The following is a 12,239-nucleotide window of genomic DNA, read 5'->3' on the forward strand; positions in this document are numbered from 1 at the left end:
TTCTTCATGTGCCTTGTCCGTTCCGAACGTTGGCAATCAACATGGCTATTCTGACTTTGTTTACGGCAGATCTGAATAGTTCAGCAGATGACAATCCGAACCATCGCCGCAAGTTTTGGAGCCACGAGTGTCTTCTCCTCCCTGGACCCCTTCTGCTGTCTATTTTCCCTTAAACGATCAGTTGTAGTACTCTATATTTATTATGTCTCATAACATGACCCAAGTATTCCAACTTTCTTTTCTTTATACTTATTCCTACCTCTCTCTCTCTACTTACCTATCCGGCGTAGTACCTCTTCGTTGGTCACGTGCTCAGTCCAGGATATACGTAATATACGTCGGTAAGCCCACATCTCGAAGGCCTCTACTTTTTTCATCAATGTTGCGGTTATTGTCCACGCCTCCATTCCATATAACAAAACCGGGAATACATAACATTTCAGAAGTCGAATTTTGAGAGGTAGGGTGAGGCTTTTAGAGGTGAAAATTTGCTTCATGCTAGTGAACGATGCTCTTGCCTTTTCTACTCTTATACGTATTGCCTTCGCTTGATCCCAATTTGAGTTAACTGTTGTTCCCAAGTAGATGTACGAATCCACGTGTTCAATTCTTTCATTGTCTAATATCAGTTGCTGTGGTGGTTGTTGGGTTTTGCTTACTAACATCCATTTGGTATTTGCGATATTTAGTCTGAGTCCGTATTGTGCACTTGTTTTTTGTATCTTACTCATTAGACAACTCAGTTCCTCCATGCTACTTGCCAGAATCACCGTGTCATCAGCATACCTTATGTTATTAATTATTTCTCCATTTATCTTTATGCCTTCTGTGCTTTCCTCCAGCGCTGTCTTAAATACTTCTTCTGAGTATATATTAAAGACAATAGGAGACAAGATACAGCCCTGTCGTACCCCTTTCTTGATCTCAATTGTATTGGTCAATGTAGATCCTACTTTCACTTTAGCTGTTTGGCCCCAATAGAGACTCGCTATTGTTCGAATGTCTCTGTAGTCGACTCCGATCTTATGGAGAACTTCAATTATCTTTTCGTGCTTTACGTTATCGAATGCTTTTGCGTAGTCTATAAAGCATATGTACACGTCTTTGTGCATATCTCTGCAGCGCTGGATGAGTACCTGTAGACTAAAAAGTGCTTCTCTTGTCCCAAGAGAATTCCGAAACCCAAACTGCGAATCTCCAATGTTATCCTCGCATTTTTTGCTTATTCTGTTGTAAATAACCTTGGTGTATGCCTTCGAAATGTGGTTAATTAGACTTATCATCCGATGTTGATCACAAGACTTTGCTTTTGGTTTTTTCGGTATGGCAACAAAAGTTGACTCTAGCCAGTCTTCAGGAAACTCCCCGCTGTTATAAATATTGTTAAAGAGTCTGACGAGTGAGTCTAGAAATTGACTGTTTGTTTCGCACAGCATTTTCAATACTTCCCCGTATACGTTATCGTTGCCTGGTCTTTTGTTATTTTTAAGACCGTTTATAGCATTCTCCACTTCTGATTTTAGAATAGAAGGGCCAGTATCATCATTGCTAAGTGTATACCCACTAGGACGGTCATCATTAAACAGTTGTTCCACATAAGTTTCCCAGATTCTAACTATTTTGTCGGGGTCTAGTTGTAGATTTCCATTATCATCGCATAGCCCTTTCGATAAAATATTGTAGCTTTTCTTTGTTGTGAGTTCCTTTATCTTCTTATGCATATTGTGATAGTCGTATACCTTTTCGCACTGTTCGATTTCTTCGCATCTCTCCGAGAACCATTTCTCTTTAGTTTTTCTTATCTCAGCTCTAATTCGTCTATGGGTTTCGCGGTATTTGGCAGTATCTAGTTTTAAATCTAAAGTTTTAAATTAAGTTATTTAAATCTTAGTATTTAGTTTTATATATCCGTCTCTCTTCCATCATGTCAAGGATTTCTGCAGTCATCCAGTCTTTCTTTTTTCTCTTATCAGGTAGTAAAAACTTAGTACTTGAAGTCCTAATCTCTTCTTTAATTTCACTCCACTTTTCCAGCGGTTCATTGTTATTTTTAAGGATTTTTGATATTTCGGTATTTAAATTCTCCTGCATCTGTTGTTTAATATTATTGTTGGAAAGCTTCCTAATATCTAGCGTTTGGGGCCTATTCTTTACATTTGGCTTTTTTAACTTTACTTCAAACTTACATACCACCGGATTAAGGTCTGATGCTACGTCCGCACCCGGGTAAGTTTTTACGGCTTTGATGGAGTTTCTAAACCAGATTGGTGCAGCGATATAATCTATTTGATTTCTGATTATTTTACCAGGTGAGTCTGCCGGTGATTTCCAGGTATAGAGTCTACGGTGCGGGAGCTTAAAGAGAGTGTTAGTAAGTACTAGGTTGTGTTCTTGGCAAAATTGAACTAGACGATCTCCTCTTTCGTTTCTTTCACCAAGTCCGAAATTTCCCACTACCTTTCCTGTTTTGCCTCGTCCTACTTTCGCGTTGAAATCTCCCATTATAAGTGTTATTTCATTCTTTTTGGTTGCCTTAATTAAGATTTCTAGTTGTTCGTAGAAGTCTTCTTTTATTATTATTATTAACAAACACTAGATGTTCAAAATGTGACAAAGGACTCCACGTCAAATGTTTTTTGGTATACCATACAAAAAGTGTATAGTTAATGTAGGTACCCTTAAGTGCCCATTGTCCTACATATAGGACGCCAAAATTGTTGTATATTTATCAACAAAATAAATTTTTTTTTCGTCTAATATATTTTAGTTAACCCTAAATTAAACCATTATAAGAAAAAAAATAATTTAAATCACAAGTAGACATAATAGACATATCTGGGTGAAATATTCAATAAGTCTATTTTTTACAAGCTGTAACTTACCCAGTTTACATGTAAATGAGTTTAGTAGTGGTTATTTTAAAGGTTTTTTCATGGACTATAACAAATTTTAGTTTTATTAGAAAAATAAAACTTTTTTTACAATTTAACGTTTTAAATTAACCCTCCAGCGGTTGCATAAAAAAATTCCATGATAAGTCGCGTGGCGGCTTTTACACCGCATTAGATAGTTTTGATTTTTAGATCTTTAAATAAGATATTTTATTGTTTTCTTCAGTGTTAACAAAAAAAATAAGTTTTTAGTTTCTAAATTTAATTTATTACTATTACAAACAACTTACCTATGAGTACAAATAAAACATACTCTAAAAACTAAAAAAATAAGATAAGATAGAAACAGAGCGCCACTTAATTTTTTTGGGATTCAAGGAGAAAATTGAGAAACCTTAGAGAAGAAAAGAGATAAGGAAAGATATTTTGGTTCTGAGATGGATCCAAACAAGGATACCAACAGTTAATTATTAAATAAATTTGGTCAACACACTATATAAACAAATAATAAATATATTAGGTGGACTCCGTCCACCTACTTACCTACGAAACTTAATCAGCCTGATCTTTCTTCTGGTCGAAGGTATAACAATAATTTAATATAATAAGCAAATATTCAGAGTTATTATGTTATCAGGAAACTTGTTAGGAGTCGACAAATAAAATTCAAACATAAAACAAAAACAATATATTCAACAACACAATGATGTAGGTGGCTGAATTTACACTCAAGTAATAAAAATACACCATCATTATTAAATGGTGGTATACATAAAAAAAAATGTAATCATACACAAATTAAATTATCATAGAAGAAAGTCTGATGGTATATCAAAATTTTCAACTAAAGTTGATTAAAGAAAGTCTCTCTTTGCTGTTTAATGGGCATATCTCGAGATACTGGGTATAGTAAATATAAAATGAATAACAAATAACACAAAGTTAATTAAAGTTAAATTCAAAGAATACGACAAGATTACAGAAATAAAAATTTAACCAACCCGCACTTGTTAAGTTAATTATCTGTTCGCACTGTTTTTTAATGATTATCGGATAATTAACTATTTATAATTATTATTTATTAGAATTTCTTAGTAGCTGATGGAACGTTCGTAAGAAAATATTGAATGTTCTTTAAATTGAATGCAAAAATCAGTAGTTACTCTTAACTACAGGCAAAGACATAGATGAACGTAGATTCGCCTAGATAATTGAAGATAATATGATACCATAATCATACCATATTATTCGCCCAGATAATTGAAGATACTCTGATTACTTACAGTAAATCTTGATGACTGCTACATCGCACTGAAACTATGTAGTATACTTGTATCAAGCACTGAAGTTATTTTTATTAAAAGGTACTTTATACCAATATTTTTTCTAATATAATATTAGATTAAAAGAACTCAAATATATAAGTGTATACACACTTAGAAATAAAATACACAGAGACGGTAAGGTAACGAGCGTCTATCCTCTAAGATCGCCCAACTAGAAGTCTCCTCCTTCTCTAAAAATTTAGGAAACTATGCAAGAAAGGTGGGATATATTCCACTCAAAAACAATAGGATAGTAACCATTTCTAAGAAGGTAAAAAGTCCGAAGGGTTCGAAGTAAACAACGATACTAGTAACTTGGAACGTGACGAAAATAAATCTTCGGAATTAGGTTTTTACAGAAAAATTACTATAGACGTGCTTTCGACGATATTTAACAAATCTATCAAAGGAACAGACGCGAAACCAGAAAGAGATTAACTAAGGATCAACCAAACCGGCGTCTTTAAATAAGTAGGTAGATTCTTCCGTAATATTTCGGTAGTTTCCAATAAAATTTAACAACCTATTTGCGAATACGACCATGGGCGTATCAGCAACGGAGGTAAAGGGATTAGAAATAATTTAATATATTAACTATAAAAAAATGTTACAATTTCTTTAGGAAGATTTTTTGGTGTTGCTTTCAATTTTAATTGGTCATTTATAAGTTCATATGCCAGATCTTTAAGAAATACTCTTTGTCGTTTGTTAATGTTAAGGTTATTAAATTTAAAAATAACATAGGCATTTATTGCTGCTATATCTAGATGTCTATAAAATAATGAAAGAAGCCATCTCCGGGTAATTCTGGAGCTACTATAGGATGAACACGTCTGGTTGACGGTATCTACGCCTCCTTTTGTAGCATTATAATACAAATTTACAGCGGGTTTTTTGGTTTCTTCGTCAACATGATTGTTATCGTGCATCGTGGAAAGAAATAGTACAACCTTGTTTTTTTTTGGAACCGTTGAAATTAGGCACTTGTCATATTGGAAACCAAATATGCTTGATTGAAGATCTCTGGATTTAGTTTCTAAAAATTCTCGCGGTGTCTCCTTTTAATTTTTTTAATATTCCCAAAAATGTGAGCCCTTTTTCTAAAGATATTTCACTAACGGAAATCTACTATAATAATAATTGTCAGTTGTCACATTTCTATTAGATTTTTCAATTGGTACAACCAATCTTTTTACAATCTCAATGGCTTTATTTGATTGTAAATATGGCCCAAGAACTTATATATGGCCGCAATATATTTCAAAGTTGTATGCATAAAATGTTTTTGCTTCGAATAGTGCATAAAAATTCCATACCGAGCTGGCTTGTTCGGAATATACTGAATGAATCCGCATTTTCCCCTAAAGGCGTGTAGCATTTCATCAGTTGTAAAAAATTCGCTTAAGTTAAAATGAGAGTTACAATTCGTGACAAATTGTCCATGAACCTTCCTGAACCTTCCATGAAATTCTTTGTGCTTCCCTTTCCAACTCGTTAGGTTTTAGACTCCTTCGATTCCTAGAACAAGAAATCGTTTAAAATATCTTAAAAATTGTAAAAAATAAAACACTTAAATTATTGGTCGCGTAGCGGCAACTGCACCGCAAACGCAACACACTCACAAAAAACGTAATATCAACGGACTTGATGCGATTTAAAATCTGACTGCACTCCACTAGCTGCTCGTGCACAATGAAAGAAAGGAATACCTAGCACTAGAGAGTTGGACATTCAGCGCATTGTGTTATACTGTTTAAAACAAATTGTGCGGTATGTTTGCCGCCGGCGCAACCGCCGGAGGGTTAATCTAAATATTCGCAAAAAAGTATCTTTTCACCGATCATATCTCACTGTTTATTGTAGCTAGAATATCTTATAAAATATTACTCTCATTCTTCTTTTATAAGCTTTATTCTTGTTTTGCATACTTTTTCGATCAAAGGCATATTTTTAAAATTATTCATGAAAAACTGTTAAAAAAACTTAACTTTTTTCAATGAGAATTCCCTGTTTTCAACCATAAATAGCTCAACAGTATAGACTTTCTGAAAAAACCCTATAAAACAAAAGTCGATTAGAAATTAATCCCCTATCGATTCCTGTGATTATTTTAAGCAAAATAACTTCCTCTCTCGAGAGGGGTGGCAACCACATCTGGGGCGGAAGCACACATCGGTGTTCTATAACTTTTTGCTATTCAAGCACTTTCCCATATTGACATATTGCAGAAGATCGAGAAGCCTTCGCAATAGTGATCACCAACATCGGATAATTCTGATATGGCACGCGAAGAAGAAGCACTTTCCCATCAACTCACTAAATTTAAGATAAACCAAAATTGGGAGGTGAATAGCTCGAGTGACTGGAGTACTATCTATACCTCTATGCTGTTAGAGACTTTGGGTTATGCCTAGTATTTAATTTTGGTATCTTAACCTGACGCTTATTTTTATTATTATTTGTCTCATCTTGACATCTAGAATACTTTTGTATCTTATTTTTAAATTAAAAATAAAGATGTTTTAATCTTTCTGTGCTCATAAGGTTAATTACAGATGACGTGTCTTTAACCTGCTATTAACTCATTAATGTTAGAATATTCTTATTGCTGAGTTCTTCTCTTAGTATTGGTAACTAAAGCTTGCTACATTCTATTGATATGTTTGCTACATATTTTTCTTCATTTTCTACATTATTACTTCTTTACGTTTTTTTATTTTCCTCTTTTTGCCTTCCGATTCTTTCACGAATATTGATGCATCCTTCCATTGCACTCTATGCTTACTATCCCAGGTATGTTTGCATATCTGGGATTTGATAGTCTATGTTTTTAACATATGATTTATGATCATTTATCCTAACATTTAGCACTCTTGAAGTTTCTCCCAGAAAAAAATGTTGCATTCACAAAATATATAAATGCAGTTGTTTGATCCTTTCTGTGTGTTTTTGGGTTTGGTTTTGGAAAGAATATATAAAAACTAAATACAAGATCACAAGATTCAAAGCAATCAGCAAATTGAGATCTATTCTTTACGTTACAGTATTATAAAAACTTTCTATTCGATATTCTATATTTTTTAAATTTTTATTGCAGCATCACAATCTGTTTTACTTTTTTATAGTTATTTCTACTACTTTATGGTGTCGAAGCCTGGACTGTTAATGTTGACTTAATGAGAAAACTGGAAGCTTTTGAGATGTGGCTATTTAAGAGAATTTTGAAGATACTATGGACCGATCATATTACGAACGAAATGGTGTTGTACAGAATGGGAAGAGACAGAGAACTTTTGACCACCATTAAAAGGCGAAAGACAGCATATTTGGGGCACATACTTAGAAATGATAGATTAATAAGGGTAAAATCAAAGAAAAAAGGGGTCCTGGTAGACGACAAATATCCTGGCTAAAAAACATTCGCAACTGTACCGGGTTAAACAAACAGACGCTCTTAAGAAAAGCAGAAGATAGAGACGAATTTGCAATGGTTATAGCCAACCTTCATTAGTGGAAATGGCACTAGAAGAAGAAGAAGATAGGTACTTCTTAAAATTGTAGTTTATAATTTTTATAATTCATATCCTGGTGATTTTTAAATATCTTCTTATTTTACGTCATAGTCACGATGACAAGCACAGAAGTTACTTCTTAATAATATGTGGATTTTACCACCAAAATAGTTATTAACGAAAACCCATTAGAAATAACACCAGGAAACTTTGGAAGGAAAGAAAGATATAGGCAAACAGCTATTGTGCCTAGATCCTGTAAATTTTCTAATAAATAACTTATCTATCCTGATTATGGACGAAATGATAAAAAAAAAGTAAGAACTAAAAAAGGATACCAAATGGGAGAAAAACAACTTAAAATAATATGTTATGCAGACGACGCAATACTACTCTCTCAAAGTGAAGATGATTAACAATTTATGCTGCACCAATTTAATATAACCGCCAGAAAATTTAGAATGTTAATTTACCAAAAAAATATAAAATGCATGCATTATTACAGCAAATTTACTTAGATGTAAATTGAAGTTGGAAGGTCAGATAATAGAAAAAGTGGTGGACGTTTAATATTCGGGCATCACATTATCTAGCTACGGAAAGCTCAAAACAGAGGTGGAACATCAAGATTTTTTACCCAAAAAAGAGAAAATGCATGTTTATTACAGCAAATTTACTTAGATGTAAATTGGAGTTAGAAGGTCAGATAATAGAACAAGTGGTGGAGGTTTAATATCTAGGCATCACATTATATAGCTACGGAAAGCCCAGTAGAAACAGCGGTGGAAGATCAAATGAATAGAGCAAATAGAGCCGCAGGTTGCTTGAATGAAACAATATGGAAAAATAAAAATATCGGGAAAGAAATGAAAGGCAGAATTTACAAAACAGTCATTAGACCAATAATGATACCTCAATCTGTATTGTATGATACTAAACGCGGCAGAAACACGACCTGACACAGAAAGGAAAAGGGTTTTAGAAACAGCATAGACAAAAATACTTGATATTTTCAAGATCGGGCAATTTTTAAAATTGATGGTAAAACACAGAGCTAGAAGTACAGATATAAGACGCAAGGTAAATAACATCAACGACTGGGCAAGAAATAGAAGAGTAGAATGAAATGGTTGAATAAGCCGAATGACAACAAATAGAGTAGTGAAGATAGCAAGATACGGTTCCTAATAGGAAGACGATCAGTAAGAAGACCACAAAAAGGATGGAACGATAACTTACTGGAGGCACATTGAAAAATAGACAGTCATGTCTACATAAAAAGAAGAAGAAGAAGAAGAAGAAATAAATATATTCTTTAAAAATAAAGAGAAATATGTTAAAGCCCAGACGCATTAAAAAAAGAGATTGATTTTTCATCACGAACGAAAGAGAAATAATAAAAAGCGTCAATATAATAAACCAGTTTGGTACCAATAGGAACTAAGGATTAGATCCAAAAATATCAGTTAATAAAAAAAAACAAAAGAGAATAATAAAACCAGTATGTGTTAAACAATTTAAGCAATATATACCCAACATATTAGTACCAACATAAAAAGCAGAACAACTATAACCTTAACAAATGCTTCAGCCACCAAATAGAGGGTAAGATCGAAAAAAATGGAACGATCTATGCTAAGAATGCTTGAAGGAAAAAGGGCCCCAGGACGAAGAAGAATATCCTGGCTTGCTAACCTGACAGCATGGTATAGAAAGACCTCAACACAGCTATTTCGTATAGCAACCAATAAAGTCATCACAGCCAGAATGATCGCCAACGTTTGGAACGGACAGGCACCCTATAAAGAAGAAGAATCTCTTATAAATAAATAATTACGCTTAAAATGAAACATATTCTGCTAAAAATAAATTAAAAATAATGAACTATGGAGTTTAAATGATGAAGAAGGGGAATTGCATTACAAGCCTCCAGGAAAAATCAGCCAACGTTCAGAACGGACAGGCACCCTAAGAAAAAGAATGCTGAGAATAATTCTACGAGATAGAATTAGGAACAAGCATGTGAAAAAAGAAGCAAGGTAACTGACATCGTTGAAAAAATTGCCAGACCAAAATATAGATGGGCAGGATATTTAACGAGAATATATATGGTCGATGGACAACAAATCTATTAGAATTGAGACCACGTGAACAATTTCAAATAAAAAAGCCTGACGAGTTATACAACATAAAAAAAATATATAAATAATAACGAAAGCATGATAAATGGGGTTATTTCATCGAGAAAAGACCTATATTTAGCAGTGATTTTCGAGACTAAATGATGATGATGTTGTAGCATGTTAAAAATTCCTTAAACTATCTTATATTCAAGAATAAGAAATTTTCTAGTACGTCACTGGCCCGAGTATAAATATTCCCCAATTCTATTTACATTGTGAGGTAAACGAAAATAATTCCAAATTCCAGTTATAACTATGACAAAAATATGGTTTTATTGATTTGTACGTGTTATTTCTAGAATTTTAAAAGTAGTTTGATTTAAGGTCGTTTAGCGATATGTTTAACAGGAATTTTGGGTTGTTTAATGTTTGAAGTAACGGTAGAGATGAGACGCAAAACTGGTAGCCCCGGCCGATACATCGAGGGTCAAAATGAATTCAAGTTTTAGGTTTGAAATATAGGCGGTAATGAGCAGACGTATTTAAGTTAGTCGGTCTAGAAGCCGGAAAATTTGTGAATAAAAAGTGATTTATACTCCAAGTAATGTGTCACTTCAGACCTGAGTAATCACTGTTTTTTTCTGTTGTATCTCTAATCGTGAGTTATTCTTAGAATGGCGTGTGCAACAGCTCTGAGAAATATCTACATATTCCAGTTTTTTTCTAAGAAGCCCAGTCTGAAGTTTGTATCCAGTGCCGTCCATTTTATCCTCAATGTCCTAAGAAGCAGCGTTTCAGAATGCTTTTTCTAGTGGAGAATTTGTTCGTGTCGCAGGGAGTTTAAATTCCAGTTCTCAACCTCAGACATTTAAAGTTATTTAGTGAAATCCAGGTAACTTTTTTTTTGTGTATAAATTTTAAAGGAAAAATGAACATTTTAATATTAATTGATTTCATTAAGATTAAAAAATTTTTAATAATTAAAAATATATGTCTTAGGGCGTGGTTAGCTGTCATTTTAATTGTTCTGTTTGTATTTTTGACTTGACATTAATTTGTTTTAGTTTCTTAAAGAAGGTTAATCTCTCTATAAATACTTTCATTTTAAAAGATATCTTTTATTTGTAATGATTTATTTCTGCCACAGTTTATAGCTAAGTATTTTTTGTAAGTTTTGTAGCAATTTCCACCTGTCAATAGAGTTTGTAAACGGATAATGACATGTAAGTTTTCTTTGTTATTTTTGGTATAAATATTTTTGTAATTATTTATATAGTAATTATTTTTGCATTTGTAACTGTTTGTGGTGAGGCAGTAATAAATGTTTAATTTATTTCTCTGAACCATTTTGTCTATTTATTTTAAGAAAAGTCTCCTAACCTCTTTAGTGTTTTTTTTTAGGAAAGGAGAGCCTTTTTCTTTCATCCAGCAAGAGGTGCCCTCGAAGCGGAGTCCATTTTAAATAGCTAGAGGTCCTTTTTGTTGTTTTGTTACCCATTTGTCTAGGAGATTGATGTAAGTACCCATTTGTTTCATTTTTTTGTAGTTGCCCCTATATAATGCCATTGCTTCATTCACTTATCCACGACCCCAGGTCTCCAAATAAACCTTGAGTGCCGTTCGCATAAGTTTCGTTTATTTTGCTTGCCCTATCTTCACATACAGTAATTTCTGTCCCCAATTTTCAACCCCCCATAGTAATACCCTTTGTGGTAGGCAAAATATTTCGTTACAATGTACTGATATTTTATTTTCTTAAAATGATAAGTATTAATTTTCCTTAATGCTGCTTTTAGTATCGTTGATGTATGCGTTGATATTGTGTGCGTTAACGTATAGTTGAGGGCTCAGGACCCAAGGTGTTTTCGAAAGAACATATTGCCAGTTTTAATTTCGGTATCTTAATCATTATGATTATTGGTCGCCAAAAATAGTTTACTGAAACCCAAACTATTGCGGGATGCGAAATAGTCTCCTCTATGATATATTTTGGAAACCTTATTAACAACACAGGCAGTTGTGAACCCGAAATTCGAAGACGCATTTAATTAGCAAGAACAGTAATGACTATACTAAACATGGTCTGGCGTGACCGTCACATTACTATTACTAACAAGAAGAGACTCGTTTCAACTGGTCTTTTCGATATTTTACTATGCATGCGAGATATGGACTATTAATGAATTAGATAGGCGACGCATAGATTGTTTTGAAATGTGAACATGAAGACGAATATCTCGGTTCTAAATGAAATTAAATAATTCAGCGTCTCTCTAGTACTGTTTACTCTAGAATTTTAAAGTTCTTTGGTCATATCCATCCAAGTTATCACAAAATGGAGGTGATCCAGATCGAAGTATTCTATCATAATTTGATAAATAAAGATAA

The 12,239-nt window shown here is 33.3% G+C and overlaps 1 long non-coding RNA gene across 1 annotated transcript in view; it reads right to left on the minus strand.

The window, feature by feature from the left end:
- Nucleotides 1–5,693: 5,693 nt before the first annotated feature.
- The window catches only part of LOC140440051 (uncharacterized), a 122,672-nt gene continuing 116,126 nt past the window's right edge, over nucleotides 5,694–12,239 (minus strand). Inside the window, exon 3 of the long non-coding RNA XR_011950776.1 lies at nucleotides 5,694–5,734. This is a non-coding gene — a long non-coding RNA (uncharacterized lncRNA). The remainder of the gene's footprint in view (nucleotides 5,735–12,239) is intronic.

Source organism: Diabrotica undecimpunctata, chromosome 1, assembly GCF_040954645.1.
Source record: "Diabrotica undecimpunctata isolate CICGRU chromosome 1, icDiaUnde3, whole genome shotgun sequence".
Taxonomy (NCBI): domain Eukaryota; kingdom Metazoa; phylum Arthropoda; class Insecta; order Coleoptera; family Chrysomelidae; genus Diabrotica; species Diabrotica undecimpunctata.